The sequence below is a fragment of the Schistocerca piceifrons genome, chromosome 2 (assembly GCF_021461385.2).
Source record: "Schistocerca piceifrons isolate TAMUIC-IGC-003096 chromosome 2, iqSchPice1.1, whole genome shotgun sequence".
Lineage (NCBI taxonomy): Eukaryota > Metazoa > Arthropoda > Insecta > Orthoptera > Acrididae > Schistocerca > Schistocerca piceifrons.
Window position 1 is genome coordinate 946,533,813 of NC_060139.1, and position 20,207 is coordinate 946,554,019.

Consider the following 20,207-nt stretch of genomic DNA (forward strand, 5'->3'; position numbering starts at 1 on the left):
CCTCCTCCTGGACCAGAAACAAAATAAGAGAGTGTTCGAAAATTCATTCAGATAATCTGACTGTTGATACACATTGCAGGCGAGATAACAGGTTGATTTGTACTGAACTAGAGCCTGTTAACTGATTAATTTAAAAATTCATTAATTAAAATGTGATTTGAGTAAAGAAACCATTAAATCACACTAAAGTCATCCCTTCAAAGTGGACTACAGTGTGGAGTGAGTTAAATAATATTCCCATTTCCCCATTAGTTAAAATTGTCACTCGTGAAGATGGTGGGTTGCCTTGAATTTTCTAGCTATTTGGTTCAAATGTGTCCAGCAGGGACAAAGTCACTCAGAAACACCAATTTGTTGTGTCCTGTGACAACTGGCAACCAAACGGCCTGGCAGCCTAATCTTCAGATGCCCGAGCCACACCTCCAGTCTGGGTCACAGGAACCGTCATCCCTTCCCCCTCTGATTAAGTTGGTACAGGGTACCTTTTCACATATTGTGGAAATGCAATATGTGGGGATGCTCATGTTAATAAAACCCACAGGACACCAGCTCTCAACCCAGTTGTTGTATGCAGTTATTCGGAGATGCAAAGACGTGGCTCTTCGTATATAGCAGTAGTGCAGAAGTGGCTGCCATCTTAACCCCAAATGTTCTTTCAGCACCTGGAAGAGGTCTAATGTACTGTGGATTCCTAACGTGTACTATGAATACCAAATGGTATACTGCAGTGACTACGGTGGTCACTCATATACTGTTATGGAAATTTCCACTCGCATCAAGTTTGGTGGAAATGATGGCAGCAATGCAGTCAGCCACATCTTGCCACTTCTGCTCCTGCTTCACACCTCAGCTCTTGTGGTTTACTGTTAATATAATTGAGGCAAACTTCTCATTAGCAGTCTCTCTCTCTCTCTCTCTCTCTCTCTTGGGTCAATTCTGAACTGTATTGCCTCTTGGGATTTCATATGTCTTTGTTATTTATAACTGCTGGCCTACAGCAGGAGAGAAGTTCACCATTGTGGTGATAATTTCTTCTTGATTGTAGCAGGGCTGCCTTATTTTGTTTTTATGGTTACATTATATTTGTAATTTAACTTCTAAAAAGATCTCTCAGTTTCTGTAGCATTCACCTGTCCATTTTCAATTAAAACCTATCAGCAGCAATACAAGTATACCCCATGCAGGTAGGTGAAGAATCCAACAGCCTATGTAGTCAAGGGGCAGTGCATCAGCAGGTGAGTGAATACCTCTCTGGTTGTTAGGGAAAAGGTGTGGGTCTTTGATCAAGTTTCATCCAAGTCACAACAGACAAAGTGCCTGTGTTAATCATGATAACTCTTCATTACATTAAAATGATAGGCACAAACTCCAATCACTAAGCAATTCTAGGATGAGAGGGATTTATCTGTTGTGAGAATGAGTAAAATTGAAAATCTTCGTGCATTCTGTCTCCTTGTTTTCTCAACTGAATTTTCCAATTAATAGAATTCAAAAAGTTAAATATTTTACAAAAATTTTGATGTCTCATTTATGCTGTGTCCACAGGTTATTATATTGAAAAGAATTAAAACACTGTTTTTTACCATTCCTCTCTGAGTAATCGTTATTATTAGCTTATCTACTGCAAATAATTTTGTTAATAACTTACAATTTTTCACATTCTAAACTAATAAATGATAATAATAATAATAATAATAAAAACGGCTACCATCAAGCACTTCCTTGTTTCAATAGCAACAAAGAAGCCCAGTAGAGTAAAAGCAGCCAGTATAGCTAATGGATTGATACTTCATACAAAAGGTAAGTTTCATCACGCAAACATAATTACGAATTTAGAGAAATTCCTGTGTGTTTGTGAATGCATCATAACGTAAAATGCAACAACCACCAATGTCAGGGCTAATGTTGCAGGCAGCCTTCAAAGAATGACTACCTGGTGTGTTACACAGACATATGTGCTCCTCGACCTGACATGGGTCTCAACAGAATGAATAATTCAATCTGATAACTTTACTCCCTCAACTACCACAGCCAGACCAAATGAAACAAGGAGTTGTACAGACAAAAAAATCTATTCACCAAGCAGCAGCAGGATGAAATATATATGAAGGATAAAGAAATGTGCAAGCTTTCAGAGCCAGTGGATCCTCCTCCTGGCACAAGGGGAAGGAAGGGAGGTGAAAGAAAAGGATTGGCTAATGAAGAGAGTTACGGGAAGTCACCCAGAACCTTGGCTCAGTGGAGACATATCAGACTGGATGAGATGGAAAGACCGATTGCTCGGGATTAGACCAGACAACATTTGAAAACCTGAGAGCTTAAAGGTGGATACAGGGTAATAAGCAAGACACAGATTACTGACAAAACATAATGCAAGAGTTAATAAGAGTAGGAAGCCAAGTGTGTTGTAGGTGGTAGAGGTGGGGGTGGCGAAAAAAGGCAGGTCAGAAAATAAAAGATATAGAAAACTAAAGGGGAGTGAAGAAAGAAATACTTAATATTTTAAACATAGCTGCACAACAGCAATGGTTTCACATAATAAAATTATAAACAGCCGACCAGTTGCAATGGTTAAAGAAATTCTTTACCTAGGCTTCGACAAATATAAATCTGTCTTCTTCAGAAGGTAATAATTTTACATTAGTAAGGAGTAATGTACCATCACGAGCAACTGGTTGGTTGTTTATAATTTTAAATACTTAATAAAAAGAAAATGCTGAGATCGAGAGGCACCTGTGAAACGACACATGTTGTGTACCAGCTGTTATGTTAACACCATTCAGCCTTTTTATACTGGTATTACTACCACCAAGTTATCAGTTAGGATGAAAGGACACTGACTGAAGATGCATACTGGCAACAAACAATACCCTGTTGTAAAGCATGCTCCACAACATGAAAATCGTGACCTCAGTGCCTGTTTGTTGCACATGCCATCTGGATTCTTCCCTCAGACCCCAGTTTCTGAGTATTATGCAAACTGGCATTACAACATGTCCTTGGTTCATGCCACACATTGTTGTTGTTGTTGTGGTCTTCAGTCCTGAGACTGGTTTGATGCAGCTCTCCATGCTAATCTATCCTGTGCAAGCTCCTTCATCTCCCAGTACCTACTGCAACCCACATCCTTCTGAATCTGCTTAGTGTATTCATCTCTTGGTCTCCCTCTACAATTTTTACCCTCCACGCTGCCCTCCAATGCTAAATTTGTGATCCCTTGATGCCTCAGGGCATGTCCTACCAGCCGATCCCTTCTTCTTGTCAAGTTGTGCCCCAAACTTCTATTCTCCCCAATCCTATTCAATACCTCCTCATTAGTTACGTGATCTACCCACCTAATCTTCAACATTCTTCTGTAGCACCACATGTCGAAAGCTTCTATTCTCTTCTTGTCCAGACTATTTATTGTCCATGTTTCACTTCCATACATGGCTACACTCCATACAAATACTTTCAGAAACGACTTCCTGACACTTAAATCTATACTCGATGTTAACAAATTTCTCTTCTTCAGAAACGCTTTCCTTGCCACTGCCATTCTACATTTTATATCCTCTCTACTTCAACCATCATCAGTTATTTTGCTCCCCAAATAGCAAAACTCCTTTACTACTTTAAGTGTCTCATTTCCTATTCTAATTCCCTCAGCATCACCCGACTTAATTCGACTGCATTCCGTTATCCTCGTTTTGATTTTGTGATGTTCATCTTATACCCTCCTTTCAAGACACTGTCCATTCCGTTTAACTGCTCTTCCAAGTCCTTTGCTGCCTCTGACAGAATTAGTGTCATCGGCGAACCTCAAAGTTTTTATTTCTTCTCCCTGGATTTTAATACCTACTCCAAATTTTTATTTTGTTTCCTTTACTGCTTGCTCAATATACAGGTTGAATAACATCGGGGAGAGGCTACAACCCTGTCTTACTCCCTTCCCAACCACTGCTTCCCTTTCATGCCCTTCAACTCTTATAACTGCCATCTGGTTTCTGTACATATTGTAAATAACCTTTTGCTCCCTGTATTTTACCCCTGCCACCTTTAGAATTTGAAAGAGAGTATTCCAGTCAACATTGTCAAAAGCTTTCTCTAAGTCTACAAATGCTAGAAACATTGGTTTGCCTTTCCTTAATCTTTCTTCTAAGATCAGTATTGCCTCACGTGTTCCAACATTTCTACGGAATCCAAACTGATCTTCCCCAAGGTTGGCTTCTATCAGTTTTTCCATTCGCCTGTAAATAATTCGTAATAGTACTTTGCAGCTGTGACTTATTAAACTGATAGTTCGGTAATTTTCACATCTGTCAACACCTGCTTTCTTTGGGATTGGAATTATTATATTCTTCTTGAAGTCTGAGGGTATTTCGCCTGTCTTGTACATCTTGCTCACCAGATGGAAGAGTTTTGTCAGGGCTGGCTCTCCCAAGGCAGTCAGTAGTTCTAATGGAATGTTGTCTACTCCCGGGGCCTTGCTTCGACTCAGGTCTTTCAGTGCTCTGTCAAACTCTTCACGCAGTATCGTATCTCCCATTTCATCTTCATCTACATCCTCTTCCATTTCCATAATATTGTCCGCAAGTACATCGCCCTTGTATAGACCCTCTATATACTTCTTCCACCTTTCTGCTTTCCCCTCTTTGCTTAGAACTGTGTTTCCATCCGAGCTCTTGACATTCATACAAGTGGCTCTCTTTTCTCCAAAGGTCTCTTTAATTTTCCTGTAGGCTGTATCAATCTTACCCCTAGTGAGATAAGCCTCCACATCCTTACATTTGTCCTCTAGCCATGCCTGCTTAGCCACTTTGCACTTCCTGTCGATCTCATTTTTGAGATGTTTGTATTTCTTTTTGCCTGCTTCATTTACTGCATTTTTATATTTTCTCCTTTCATCAATTAAATTCAATATTTCTTCTGTTACCCAAGGATTTCTACTAGCCCTTGTCTTTTTACCTATTTGATCCTCTCCTGCCTTCACTACTTCATCCCTCAGAGCTACCCATTCGTCTTCTACTGTATTTCTTTCCCCCGTTCCTGTGAATTGTTCCTTTATGCTCTCCCTGAAACTCTGTACCACCTCTGGTTTAGTCAGTTTATCCAGGTCCCATCTCTTTAAATTCCCACCTTTTCGCAATTTGTTCAGTTTTAATCTACAGTTCATAACCAATAGATTGTGGTCAGAGTCCACATCTGCCCCTGGAAATGTCCTACAATTTAAAACCTGGTTCCTAAATCTCTGTCTTACCATTATATAATCTATCTGATACCTTTAAGTATCTCCAGGATTCTTCCACGTATACAACCTTCTTTTATGATTCTTGAACCAAGTGTTAGCGATGATTAAGTTATGCTCTGTGCAAAATTCTACAAGGCGGCTTCCTCTTTCATTCCTTCCCCCCAATCCATATTCACCTACTATGTTTCCTTCTCTCCCTTTTCCTACTGTCGAATTCCAGTCACCCATGACAATTAAATTTTCATCTCCCTTCACTACCTGAATAATTTCTTTTATCTCATCATACATTTCTTCAATTTCTTCGTCATCTGCAGAGCTAGTTGGCATATAAACTTGTACTACTGTAGTAGGCATGGGCTTCGTGTCTATATTGGCCACTATAATACGTTCACTATGCTGTTTGTAGTAGCTTACCCGCACTCCTATTTTTTATTCATTATTAAACCTACTCCTGCATCACCCCTATTTGATTTTGTATTTATAACCCTGTATTCACCTGACCAGAAGTCTTGTTCCTCCTGCCACCGAACTTCACTAATTCCCACTATATCTAACTTTAACCTATCCATTTCCCTTTTTAAATTTTCTAACCTACCTGCCCGATTAAGGGATCTGACATTCCACGCTTCGATCCCTAGAACGCCAGTTTTCTTTCTCCTGATAACGACGTCCTCCTGAGTAGTCCCCGCCCGGAGATCCGAATGGGGGACTATTTTACCTCCGGAATATTTTACCCAAGAGGACGCCATCATCATTTAATCATACAGTAAAGCTGCATGCCCTCAGGAAAAATTACGGCTGTAGTTTCCCCTTGCTTTCAGCCGTTCGCAGTACCACAACAGCAAGGCCGTTTTGGTTAATGTTACAAGGCCAGATCAGTCAATCATCCAGACTGCTGCCCCTGCAACTACTGAAAAGGCTGCTGCCCCTCTTCAGGAACCACACGTTTGTCTGGCGTCTCAACAGATACCCCTCCATTGTGGTTGCACCTACGGTACGGCTATCTGTATCATTGAAGCCCGCAAGCCTCCCCACCAACGGCAAGGTCCATGGTTCATGGGGGGCATGCCACACACCTAGCCTTAATTTATGAATGCACCCAGAAAGTTCCAACAGCCATTAAAGAAAACAAAAACATCACGAAGTAAAAAATATTTATTGAAATATTTACATAAATTCAGTGGCTACTTCTCAACATAGTCACCACCATTGTTGAGGCATTTATTGCAATGGTGCACCATCAACTGCGTGCCCATTCCCTACAAGTCTGCTGCCAATATCTGGAGCTACTAAGTCACTTCAGTCTGCACCTCAGCGTGGTTGTGGAAACATTTTCCTGCTGCAGAATGCTTCTTGAGACAAAAGAGATGCAAGTCACTTGGGACATGGTCGGGGCTGTAGGATAATCAAAGATCTCCTATCCAAACTTATTTGGCACATTTTGTATGGTGTTGGCTGTTTGCACTGTCATGCACACAAGTGTAATGCCTCTCTGTCAACATCGCATGTCTCAGGTTCTGGATTGCCCCCCTCGGATTTTTCAATGTCTGATAGTACCAATTAGTATTTACGGATTCCCCTCCCACAGGAGCACATCACATCTATTCCGGAAGACAGTGCACAAGAGACTGTGTCCTTGAATTTGGTCTTCACAGGCGAATCATCATGCCGCCAATGCACAGACTGTTGTTTCAGTTTGGGTTTGACATGCTACACCCATGTTTCACCCGCAGTGACAACATGGTTGAGAAACTCGTCACCTTTCTCTGTGCCTGCTGTGGGACTTTCAATGCTACAGCCAGACATTTCATTTTGTGTTTAACTGTCACTTTCCTTGGCACCATCTGACATGCACTTTGTGAAAACCAAACCACTGGGAGATAATTTCGTGCAACAGTGAGCAAGACAACTGTGCGAAATGATGAGAGAGCTCTGAAACTGTGAAGCACTGGTTCTGCAAAATTGCTTGCTGCACACTTTCTATCAGTTCTGATGTCACCAGGGACAGTCAGCCACTACAGTCTTCATAGTGAATATTAGTTTGTCCTTCAGTAAACTGCCTGCACCACTGGAGCTGACTAGTCACTCATAATGTAATGTCGTGTCCACACGCATGGTACAACGTGTCCACACGCGTGGTACAACTGGCGATTGAGCTCTGCTAGAGACTGCTTCTGAGCGTGCAAAAATCAGATTACTGTGTGCAGTTGGTGGGACATGACACTAAAGCAGCTATTTGATTGTAGTACTGTGAGGTAACCACTGCAATCGCAGGACTGAAACTGCACTGCATTATTCCCTTATACCTCCTCTCTATTCTTCCACATGCACAATCTTTTCTGACAACTCATGCCACCTTTGGACATAACTGGAACTTACTTTCTGGTTCTATTTAATTTCTTCGGTCTCTGCATTTCTTCTCAATAACTATTCCTTTCTTCACTCCCTTTTAGTTTGCTATAGCTTGTATTTTCTGTCCTGTCTATTCCCCCCACTTCTACCACCTACAATGCACTTAGCTTTCAGTTCTTATTAACTCTAGCACGATGTTTTGTTATAATCACTGACTTGCTTATTACTCTATTTTCAACCTTTAAGCTCTCAAGTTTTCAAATCTTGTTCACTGTAGTCCCCAACAACCAGTCTTTCCTTCTCATCCCATCTGCTAAGTCTCCTCTGAGCTGGGGTTCTAGCTCACTTTTCTACAACTCTCCTCATTTCCTAAACCTTGCCGGTCCTTTTCCTTTGCCCTTCCTGCTTCCTCTTCAGTTCTTATGCCAGAAGGAGGAGCCACTGGCTCTGAAAGCATGCACATTCCTTTAACTTTCATATATGTTTTTACCTGCTGCCACTTGGGCAGTAGATTTTTTTTCATCGATCCAATTGCATTGTCTCTGTCTATTTATATCTATACACATACTAAAGTTAAACAAAGGAGAGGCCAAGTTGGAATATCAACAATATTATGGAAAGGACTGCTGATGATGCCGTGGTGAATGGTAATGTGTCAAGGTGAGTCACTGTAGGAAGATACAGGACAAATTAGACAAAATTTCCAGTTGGTGTAATAAATGGCAGATAGCCCTAAATGTGGAAAAATGTAAGTTAATGTGGATGAGTATGAAGATCAAACCTGTAATGTTTGGATACAGTATTAATAGCACCCTGCTTGGCACAGTGAAGTCATTTAAATATCTGGGCATAAATTTGCAAAGTGATATGAGATGGAACGAGGTCATGTATGTATGCATGAGGTGTGCTTGCTTACATGAACATGTCTGTCTGTCTGTGTGTGTGTGTGTGTGTGTGTGTGTGTGTGTGTGTGTGTGTGTGTGTGTGTGTGTGTGTTGGAGGTTTTTTCCATATACCTCCTGGTGACGGTCAAAGTAAGTTATCTTGTGGAACATCAGTCATTAGTATAGGAATCTGTGCACTCCATCAAACTTGTAAAACAACATTACTTTCAAAATACAGGGGTTGGACAAAAATATGGAAACACCGTGAGAAATGCAGTTTTGAACATAAATGCAGATGCTATCAAAACCTGCTGGTGGGGCCCCTGTATCTTACCGCCAATGGCACCTGTGCAATCCCCTCAATATATTGCAAGTCTCAGTCACAGTCATTTTGAATGCATTTTTTCAGAGCTAAGTGAATTTGATGGAGGGCAAAGTGTTGGTGCTCGTCTGATAGGTGCTTTCCGTAACCAAGATATGCAAAGTGTTCATGTTTCTTGAGGCACATATCAAAGATTTATACCGCAGACAGGGAAAGAGGAAAAACATCATCTGCTAAGTCACAATGTGTACAAAAGTGTGTGTTGAATGGTAGTGACAGATACTCAATGACGTGATTGTGATGAAAAATACGAGGACAACAGCTGCAAAAGTCGCTGCAGAACTGAATGTTGCACTCAAGAACCCTGTCACCACCAAAGCAACATGACAGGAGCTTCAGAAGCACGGCATTACAGGGCGAGCTGGAATTCCAAACCCACTCAACTGTGATGTAAATGCTTGTAATAAGAAAATGTGGTGCCGAAGCCATAAAACCTGGACTATGGAGCAGTGGAAGAATCTCATTTGGTCAGAAGGGTCTTTTTTCACACTGTTTCCACCTTCTGGCTGAATTTACATCAGAAGAGTGGAACATGACAGGTATTTGGTGATGACTTTGGCAGCCATATCACAGTATTCCATGGGCCTCGTGCTTACCCTGCAAGGTCATGTTACTACCAAGGATTATGTGACCATTTTGACTGATCAATGATACAATTAAGATACAATATTTGTTCCCCAACTGTGATGCTGTGTCTCATGATGACACAGTCCCTGTTCACACAACTCACATCACGCACGACTGGTTTTGTGAGCATGAAGATAAATATTCACATCTCCCCCCGGCCATCACAGTCACCAGATATCAATATTATTCAGCCTTTGTGGTATACTTTGTAGATAAGGATGCAGGATCACTGTCCACCTCCATCACTGATACTTGAAATTGCAACTATTTTTCAGGAGGAATAATACAGGTTTCCTACAAAACCATACAGGACCTGTGTTTATCCATTCAGAGATTGGTGGAAACTGTTTTGAATGCCAATGGGTTTCCTACACCATATCAGACACGGTAATGAGTTGTGTTTTTAGCAGTTCTCAATTTTTGTTCAACACCTGTACATACTTAATGATAACTTTTTACATTAAATTATAACATCGACTCAGTTCATGGAGGTTTTCAATGAGAAACACCTACCTGAATCCCCCTCCCACTAGGTTCAGCCTAAAGAATTACAGCAAATAGGACTGACACATCTGTTGTTTGGCCATATGTATGGATATTACATAAAACCAAAGCATTCCTTTACATAATTAATAGTGGAAATTATCAAGAATTGCATGCTATCTTTGACCAATGTCGAAGTTTACAGGACACAATTACACAGAGTACTGAGATGGCCAGTTGGTAGTGACAGATAACTGAGTGCCTATGTCTCACCACCATTTAAACCAGAAGAATTTAGTGATAAGTTAACTACCATAAGGGCACACCAAACCATTAATGCTTAGAGTATGAGAGCTAAGCTATCACTTTCTAAGCAAAAATACAATGTGAAATAATCAGTGAGCTGCTGCTGACTATGGGTTTAAGGAGACTAAACATCAAAGGTCGTCAGTCTCCTATTCACCTATAGTACAGAATAAGTGTACCCCATCTGTCTGCGCCTAGAGAAAATTCTATATGCAAGTGTGAGAAAGTTTTTGAAATATTTGCAAAGAGTGTATCTGAGGCGGGATGTGGGTACCAGTCCAGTATTCACCTAGTGGACTGTGGGAAACCACATAAAACCATATCCAAGCTGGCTGGCATACCAGCCCTCATTATTAATCCACTGGGCAGATTTTAACCGGAGCCAGCATGCCTCCCTGCGACCCAAAAAGTGGGTGTTGTAACACACACAGCTATACTGGCAGGTAATTATCACGGAGAAAGGGACCACAAAGGGCATCATAACAAGCAGAAAAACAGTAGGTATCAAGCTTACTGCAGAGTATCGCAGATATTCTGTGTAGGCGTATTAATTTAGTCTAAATTAGCAGGAACAGCCTCGGACATTGCTTGGTCTTGACTGCAGTCGTCAGGCCAAATGTTCACATGCTATGAATGTGGACTGATCTACATTTGTACAATGGATACATCCTATTAACAAATGCATCATTTTAGCACAGCATCAGGTTTGCTAACAATTCAGACAAGATAACAAGTTACCAGTGGGAGAACATCAGGAAATTTGTTCCAACCTCACCAACTTAGAAAAGTCTCCATTTAGGCTACGCAGCTACCAGAAAAAAAGGGGGGGGGGGGCAGGAGACCACTGAGAGAGCAAAATGCCTTGCTATTTGGGCTACTGTAATCCTTGCTGAAAGACTGTGCTTTTAGAAATGAGCTGCTGGGTTAATAGTAAACATACTACAAAAACAAGAAACAGGCACCAACAGATTCCAGAATAAACTGTGAAATGCATAACTAATACTATATTAAAGTGGCAACTTCCATGCAGTCCACTGAAGGTAACCAACAAAAATTCATCTGTTACATTCTTGAGCTCCCTCCTTCTAGATCTCTTCCTCCAACACGTGTCACAATGATAGCTGCCGTGTGACAAATGGAAGAAAACAGGACCAACAGCACATATATACAACAACTATGACTGACCAGAAACAGTCACTTCAAAGCAGTAGCCAAAACACTGACTGTTATTTTATTTTTATATCACAATGTCATGACACACCCATAAGGAACATAACATAGCAATAGGAACAAAAAAGAGCATGTTTCATTCTAAAGAAGCAATAAATGCTGATGATGGTTCACTGCATGGTTTTCATCTAATCGGTTGTCAACTGCCCTACCCACTGGGCAGCTTTTAGTAAGTGCGTGTGGAATGAGGTAAATTATAAGTTGTTTAATTGTTCTTTGTTTGCTATGCAGTGTACGCTCACGATGTTGAGCTTCTTAAGCTCTTCTTTTTATCTTTTTATGACTTTAGAATGATATATTTATACTGACAGCTATTTATGCTGACCTGAAAGTTTTTCATATATTTAAGTTTATTATTTTATGTTTTAACTCTTTTAATTTGATGTAGTGGTGTCTGTGTTTGATGCCAATTTTCTTTACTCACCGTCACTGAATAGTAAGTATTAATGTGATGTACTCCTTTTGTAGTTATAAGTATATGTAAAATGATTTACTTTGAGAATCGTACAACAACAGAAATTCAATATACATCAATTGTACACTTACTGATAGGCCAGTTGGGTCAACTGAACCTACTGATACCAGATGTTGCCTTTGACACGCAACTTAATGACAGTGTGGCATGTGACACCATTCATATGCAAACAAAAAAAGAACACTATTAACATTTCTTTTGCAGCTATAATAACTTTTGGAATGTAGGTTGTGGTTACATACTGCTCTGTAGAACAGCCCAAAGTCTATGTTAGGTTAGAGGATGACAGTTCGTTTTGGTCTGGTGAAGCCAATAACTGTCAATACGAAATCTTGGATATGGTAACATTCTGATCTATAGGGTTCCACAGGGTAGGTTGGAAGGTGATGATTAGTTTGCAAATTGGCAAAGCATTATTGAATGTCTCAGTTAATCCGAGCATTTACTGTAGGTTTTCACTTTCCTGCTTGTAACTGTGATGATCATATGTGTCTATGATTATGACCACGTGTATATACACTGATGAACTAAAACCTTATGAGAACAGTACATTATGAGACTGAATTCCATTAGGTGGTGTTGCAGAAACGGTGTCTCATTAAAGAGCAGAGATGGATGGAGAACCAATATGAGCCACAAGTGGGGAAAATTCATTTAAATAAGCAATATGTGACACCATACATGTACAAACACAGTACAACATCTGTTGCTGCTGTACTGCAGTCGCAAAGTGGGGCTGAAGCAGTTTCCCTGATAAGTAATTCCAATATGACGATGTTTCACTATATTATAGTTTTTATTAGTATTTGACGTTGTCCATTAGGGACAAATCATAGTTCCTTTTATTCTGAAGAAGGTTGGGTTATCCCAACTGAAACCTAGGTAAATATAGGTAAACACTGCAACTGAGGCTGTTGTTAATTTAAAATTAATGTGTCAAAATTATTCTGCTTCACATGTCTGACGTCTTCCTCGAAGTTGATGACATCTTCCATCGGGATGTCTGTATCACAAGGCCAGAATCTGACTACAGTGGTCTGATGAGCACGATAGAGAATTCGTGCTGATGCCTTAACCTGATGAAACACATGTGGGTCACTATCGGCTGCCAGCTCTGCACTACAAACCACCAGCTCATAATTTATAGGAACTGCATGACCTGAAGGTAAACATCTTGTCCACATACTTCCAGAAACCCAACAATGACTGGCAGATCCATGCAACGGATATCACTGCTGCATTATGTTCCAAAGGTAAGTTGTTGGTCTTACAGTTTTGGCTCAACAGTGTATGTGGTTTCAAAGGACATATTTTTCCAGTTGTTTCCTCACCATTAGTGGTGATCATTAAGTTTTATACCACTTGTGCTTACTGTTGCAATCATAATCACTAAACAGTTTGCAGTGTTATGTTGTAATTTGTATTCCACCTTTGGTTGCAAATGCCATGTTTGAACTTACACTGGAATGTTGTTTTAGACATGTACTTATTGTACGTATGTTTTCACAGCCACTATTAGTAATCGTTTCTTCACCTCCCTGTATCTACATTACCTACAGTGCACCTGCACAGAATTTTTATTGTACTGATTAGTGGTCTCTCTTGGTTGTTGCTGTTATGCTATGGAGTTGAAACTGATCACAAGTGTAAGACAAAGCATTTAATCCAGTTGAACAGCCCACGTGGAAATGCTCCTGTCTTTTATCAATTATCTTTGTAACTGTATGGAAAGTAGCATCAGTACACATATCATCTTAATTCTGTGAATTAACTGTGGCATACATATGTATAGCTTAGGAATGGGAGAAATAAGTGAGCCCATGGTGAAGGAATAATAATGAGCAGAAAGAGGATTAAAATGGCAATTTATCAAGCATGAAAACATCTTTGAAAAAAATGTTATAAATACAAGGATTACAAATTGACAGTCCTATTCTTATTTCTCTTCCTTCTTTACACAAGATAATTCAGTTACTCTTCATGCAAAAGAAAATGTATGCCAATTCATCACTTCTCACTTTAAATTACTTTATTAAGGATGTGCTTGAGACACTATTTCCAGTTCTCTTTATATCATGATCACTGTGTTAGCTCTTACCTTGCTACCTTTTTATATCTACATTCTGTTTTTCTCATTTCTTTCATCCTTCCATGTGGAGGTGCATATTCCCCTTACATACATGATGTCTTTTTTTCCCCCTGTACCTTACATCAGATGCTTCACACAGTACACCAAGATAGCTGATGAGCAGCTGTGCAAGAGCAATGTAATTGCATTTTCAATAACTCAATGCTTTTCTAAAAACTGTGAGCACTTTTGTAAAAGCTATTAGTGCAAAGTGTTACATTAATGGTACATGACTAGGACTGGACTTTTGCTGATTATTTTGGACAACAATGAATTTCTATACTCCTGTTATTCTTATTTAATGGTGGTTGAACATCTGTTCTCTCATTCATGTGTCAATAGTTGTGAGAAGCAGTCCACTACTGGAAACAATTGAATTTAAGGATTTTTTCAATGGTCCGACTTTCATCACACCATGGATTTAGAGTAAGTGTAACAATTAAAATACTTTATATATCTAAAAATATGATGAGACTTACCAAACAAAAGCGCTGGCAGGTCGATAGACACACAAACAAACACAAACATACACACAAAATTCTAGCTTTCGCAACCAACGGTTGCTTCGTCAGGAAAGAGGGAAGGAGAGGGAAAGACGAAAGGATGTGGGTTTTAAGGGAGAGGGTAAGGAGTCATTCCAATCCCGGGAGCAGAAAGACTTACCTTAGGGGGAAAAAAGGACGGGTATACACTCGCACATACACACACATATCCATCCGCACATATCCCTTAAAACCCACATCCTTTCGTCTTTCCCTCTCCTTCCCTCTTTCCTGACAAAGCAACCGTTGGTTGTGAAAGCTAGAATTTTGTGTGTATGTTTGTGTTTGTTTGTGTGTCTATCGACCTGCCAGCGCTTTTGTTTGGTAAGTCTCATCATATTTTTAGATATAATTTTCCCACGTGGAATGTTTCCCTCTATTATAATTAAAATACTTTGTCATTCAGGTGGCAAAAATTGTAAATAGTTCCTTCATACATTAACAATCATGTTATTTATTTAGATTTATGCAACATTAATTGTATCAAAGGGACACACAGTACATTTTCATCATTACATAAAAGTGTGGTTGCTCCATCAGGTCGCTCTGAAAAACAGCTGTGTGTGCACAGGTTTTTCTTTGAATTGGAGTGCAACTAATAAAGTGACTACTATGTACACTAACTGCCTTTGTCATTCTGCACTGAGTATTGCTACCCAGATCCATCATATAATTAACACTAAACACTAATGAAAGCATTTCAATAATTACTATGTGTTATGGGATTATGCCTATTGCTGTTGTAATTTTGTGTTATTTTGGGGGGGACAGTGACTGTGACCAAAAATCATAGCCCCCAAAAATTGCCCCTGTGGAAAGAAGGTAATAGAGGAAGATGGAAGAGGTAGTATCCACTTGCCTACAGAAGGATACTGACATGTATCTGCATAAATGGCATGGAGGCTCCCTCCATCCTGACAGAATACAACAAGCACATGGGTGGAACTGATCGAATAACTCTTTAACTGAATCAGTACAGGATAAATATCCATAACAGGAAATGGTAATGGGCTCTTTTTAGCTGCTTACTGAGTGTCACTGTACACAGTGTCTGTATATTCTACTGCAAAAATGAAAATACAAATCCTCATGCATATTTTCAAGGAGAAATTGTGCTGGTATGCATGAGGAGATATGCAATAGCACTGAACGGACGTGATTCCCACATTCCAGTACTATAGTAGATGAGCACTGGTTTGATGGAGTGAACCATCTAATAGTGAAAATACAGGAACCAAAAAAAAAGACAATGTGTTGGTATGAACTCTAAGACATCAACACCTACCCATTGCAAGAAATGTAAGTTGGGACTGTGTTGAATGTTTTGCTGCTTATCATACTGGGTAATTTGTTGTTGTTGTTGTCTTTGTTTTTGATTTGTAATTTCTACTCATGTTTCATTTGTTTCTTTCAGTACAAAAACATGTAAACTATGTATATTTTGCTTCCAGTAGTGGTTAGAGCTATCTATAAGATAGAGCAAAAAAACTACTCAACAAGCAGCACCAGGGGAACACACACACAAAAGGGTTTAACTTTTACAAGCTTTCAGAGCCAGTGGCTCCTTCTACTAGCAGAGAGTTGAAGAGGGGTGAAGGAAAGGGGCTAGAGTGGTTTAGGGAAAGGGATACAGTTCAAAAAAAGTCACCCAGAACCCTGGGTCAGGGTAGACTTACCGGACAGGGTGAGAAGGAAAGACTGGTTTTCGTTGTTGTAAGATAGAGCATATTACACCAGAAAATTAAAAACTGCTTTTTCATTTTCAATGCTTCTTTTACAGTACAACAAACAAGATAAAGGCAAAAAGCATAAAAAATTAACAAAAAAATAATTTGGGCACTAATGGATTAATCAGTTCATTCAAAATAAAGATCACATGAATTTTCATTTGTGCTGCATATTCATCAGTTTTGGTTTTCCATGACGAATAAATGGTACAGCTTCTCAACAACTGAGTAAAGTAATAGCAGTGGAGACAAAAACTGTAACTGTGAACATTCACTCATACAAATGATTTACAATCAACATATGTTGATCATTGTGTAAACGTTTATCTCAGTCCAAAAGTATCATGAAGTCTTAAGATTTCCCGTGATTGCTTCAGGTCATCGTATTAACAAAGAGATCGCTATGACACAAGATTCTGAGTAATTTTACTTTGGTTAAATAGCTGCCTTACATCTTTGCCTTTATCTTTCCTGAAAACAACATTATAAGAAAAAAAATCATAAACTGTGTCCTCTCAAATAAATTTAGGTTGCATATTCTTAATATGTGGACAACTATTAAGCTATCTACATCTTTGGCTGTGTGAGTGTCAAATTATAAACAAACAAAACAGAACCTATATATTTCTCATCACTTCATATTTCATCTGAGCTGCTGTCCCTTTAGTACTACACCCTTGTCAGACATCTGCATTCAGATATTATTTTGATATAAAAATGGGATGATAGGTAATTTTTCTGTTAGTATTAACTATAATTTCCTTTATATTCCATTGCAATCATATAATTTGTCACAGACAAAACTCATTGGTTTTCACAGGATTTATCTATCTCTAATGGCCTTGAAGTTAGGGAGGAAGGTGTTAAATTCTAATCATTATCAGTCTTCTTACATGAAAAACTTATTCATACTATCTCAAATACATGAATGTGAGTAAATATTGATGAAAAAGTTCAACTTTCTAGGAAAAAATATAATTACGATACACAAACTAATGAGAAAAGTGAGTTTTCAGCCTCCAGTAAAAGGATCTTTACCTGGATTTAGAGTTTCAAGGTTTACTCCTAATTACATCCTGTACAATCATAATTTTCATTTTTGCAAACAAATGTGCTATCTTTGTCTACCCCTGTCCATACTCCAGGTCATCACATATATCTTTAAGTATCACTGCCTAATGATGAAGAGTAGAAATGTCAAATGCGTACTTATTCGTTTAGCAACTACCGTAATATTTGACATAACTTCTAATGGAGACAACAACATTTTCTACAACTTCCTTGCTTATACAGAAATGAAAAGCATTTACACAGCTAAAACATCAAGTTTGAAGTCCTTCAAAATTGTGTAAAGATGAGAGTTGACACTGTGACATGGAGTGAGCAAGCAGTTTATCATCTCCCTATTTTATAAAACTTCTCATTTTTTAATTCCAGTGGTTACTAAGGTGAATGTGACTGCACTTAATATGTTATGAGTGCTTGTTAAAAATATATATTTCAATAAAATTTTCCAGTGTACTGAGTAAGCAATGAAATTTTGGGTTCAGGTACAGAGCTACAGATAGCTCACTGCCATACTGATATATCCAGAGCTGTAGCTACAGTGACAGTTTCTGACTCATTCATAAGATGGCCGGAAAGTCTATATTCAAAATGTGTACACAATCTATTACACGAGAACGTCATTGATCTGGTCCTCATAAATCCAGATTTCTGATTTATCCAGACCAGCAGTTTGTTTCCTTTTCCTTTTTTAAACACAAAAATGTGCAGTACATGTGGCACTGTAGGCAGCACAGAAATCATGAGTCCCTCATTTCCAGCTACTGTTACTACAGTCAGAGAGTATCTGATTCATACAGAGTTAAGACGTGTACCAGTATTGGTCTTTTGTTTCCACGTTTTCAGTGTGCATGAATGAAATGACTGCCAAGTAAAAGATAGTGGTTGCTTCAATAGACAAAAAGTTGGAAGCACTAAATGGAACAAACAAAGAAGAACTGATGAAAAACAAGGCTGCAGAATATGACGCAGTTACACAAATTGTTTTCTTCTTTGTTTTTTGGCCTCTTTTTTCTGCAGTTGCAGATATACAAGTTTATAATGCATATGTTTAGTGTTAGTGAAAGTGCTGTACCTTAAAATTCAACACATATACATGGAAGAACAGGAAGAATTATTTAAACAACAAAAAAAACTATGAGCAATGGTAAGAATTAATAATGTTTATGGTAGTAAATTAAAGTGAACTTTTCATTATCTTAGCAAGCAAAATTTTAAGAGAAAAAGGCTGCATTGTTACAGTGCCCACTGAAGATGCTTTAGGATAAAGCAAAACACACTTGGTTTTAATTAGTCTTTCATACAGTTGCAAAAGAATGTAAGTAACATCAATTGTGTCAGGCTCGAAGAACCACCGAAAAGAAATTGAAAACTTCTGCTTCAAATTATGCCTAAAGACAGTTTGCAGAACTACTGTACAATAAAAAATGCAAGAAATGAAAAACTGGATGAAGCACTATTCACTTGGTTTAGCGAGACAAGAGAGCACGGTGTTCTGAGGTCCAGTCTAATGCTGCATGAAAAGGCACTAAACTTGAACAGCAAGCTACCGGATGATGATCCCAACTTCACAGCCAGCATGACGGTAAAGATGGAAGCTCAGCAAGGCATATGTCAGCTTTCACTATCAGTTTAAAGATTTTTGGGAGCTACAGTAGCTGCAGAAAACTTCAAAAACAGGATTTGAAGAATTTTGTTTCCTCTGAGAACTGAACCCCACGCGGGATTTATAATGCAGATAAATTTGTACTTATTTGCTGGATGTTACCCAGTAATATGCTGACTTTCAAATTAGATGACTCAGCTAGGTGTTATAAGACTTGTACAGATCAAATTATAATTATGGCTTGTAGCAATGCATTCGTAGGACACAAAGTCTCTCTCCTGTTGAAAGAAAAATTAATACATCTGCATGCAATGAAAAATGCTAATGGGTCCTGTTTTCCAGTTGTCTACAAATCAAAAAATAATGCATATATGGACAGTGGTATTTTTAAAAACTGGTTTCATGATGATTTTGTGCTAAATGTAAGAAGATATTTGGAGGAAGAGAGTCTTCTACCAAGGGCCATATTGTTTACTGACAATGCACTATCACATCCGGGAGTGGCGGAGCTCATCAGTTGTGACATCAGAGTGAAGTTCTTCTGTCCTAATGTAACAGCTCTTCTACAACCAATGGATCAAGATGCACTGATGAACATCAAACACGTATACTGTACTAAATCACACCAGTTATTTTTCTGGGTAAATTAACTGTATAAAAGGGAGCAACTGGTGTGATTTATGTATTTAAATTGGTAAATATTAAAGAAGTGACTTTTATAGTCTTCTTGGGGTCAAGTCACCGAACTATCGACTCCAATGTAGACGATAGTGACATTGATGCCTGGTTGCAGTGTGATAGTCATACTGGTTACAGCTTCATGACCAGTGACAAAATTTGTATTGCTACCTGTTGTACCACAGAGAATGACTGATTTCAAGGGAAGAAGTAATGCCTCCAGAGCTGGATACCCAGTGGACATTAGCCAGAAGAAACTCCAGCTGAACTGATGTTAGTGAGATGTCTAGGCAGTTGCGCAGCTCTCAAATGCCACAAACCCTTGAAAAAAACCTTACACACTATTTCAGTGAATAAACATAACTACAGTGTTCAAGTAACAGAAAAGTGTTTCTTCTTAGAGCCACAATAAATTGTTAGTACTCTGTGGTACACAGTAGAGTTCTTGCAAAAAGTAGAATATTTCTGGATTATATGGATTTTCAGTAATTC

General features: G+C 38.9%; 1 protein-coding gene across 3 annotated transcripts in view; it reads right to left on the reverse strand.

Annotated features, from left to right (window-relative positions):
* LOC124772611 (disks large 1 tumor suppressor protein) overlaps nucleotides 1-20,207 on the reverse strand; it is a 921,529-nt gene that overhangs the window by 509,656 nt on the left and 391,666 nt on the right. The gene's annotated exons all lie outside the window — the stretch shown is intronic.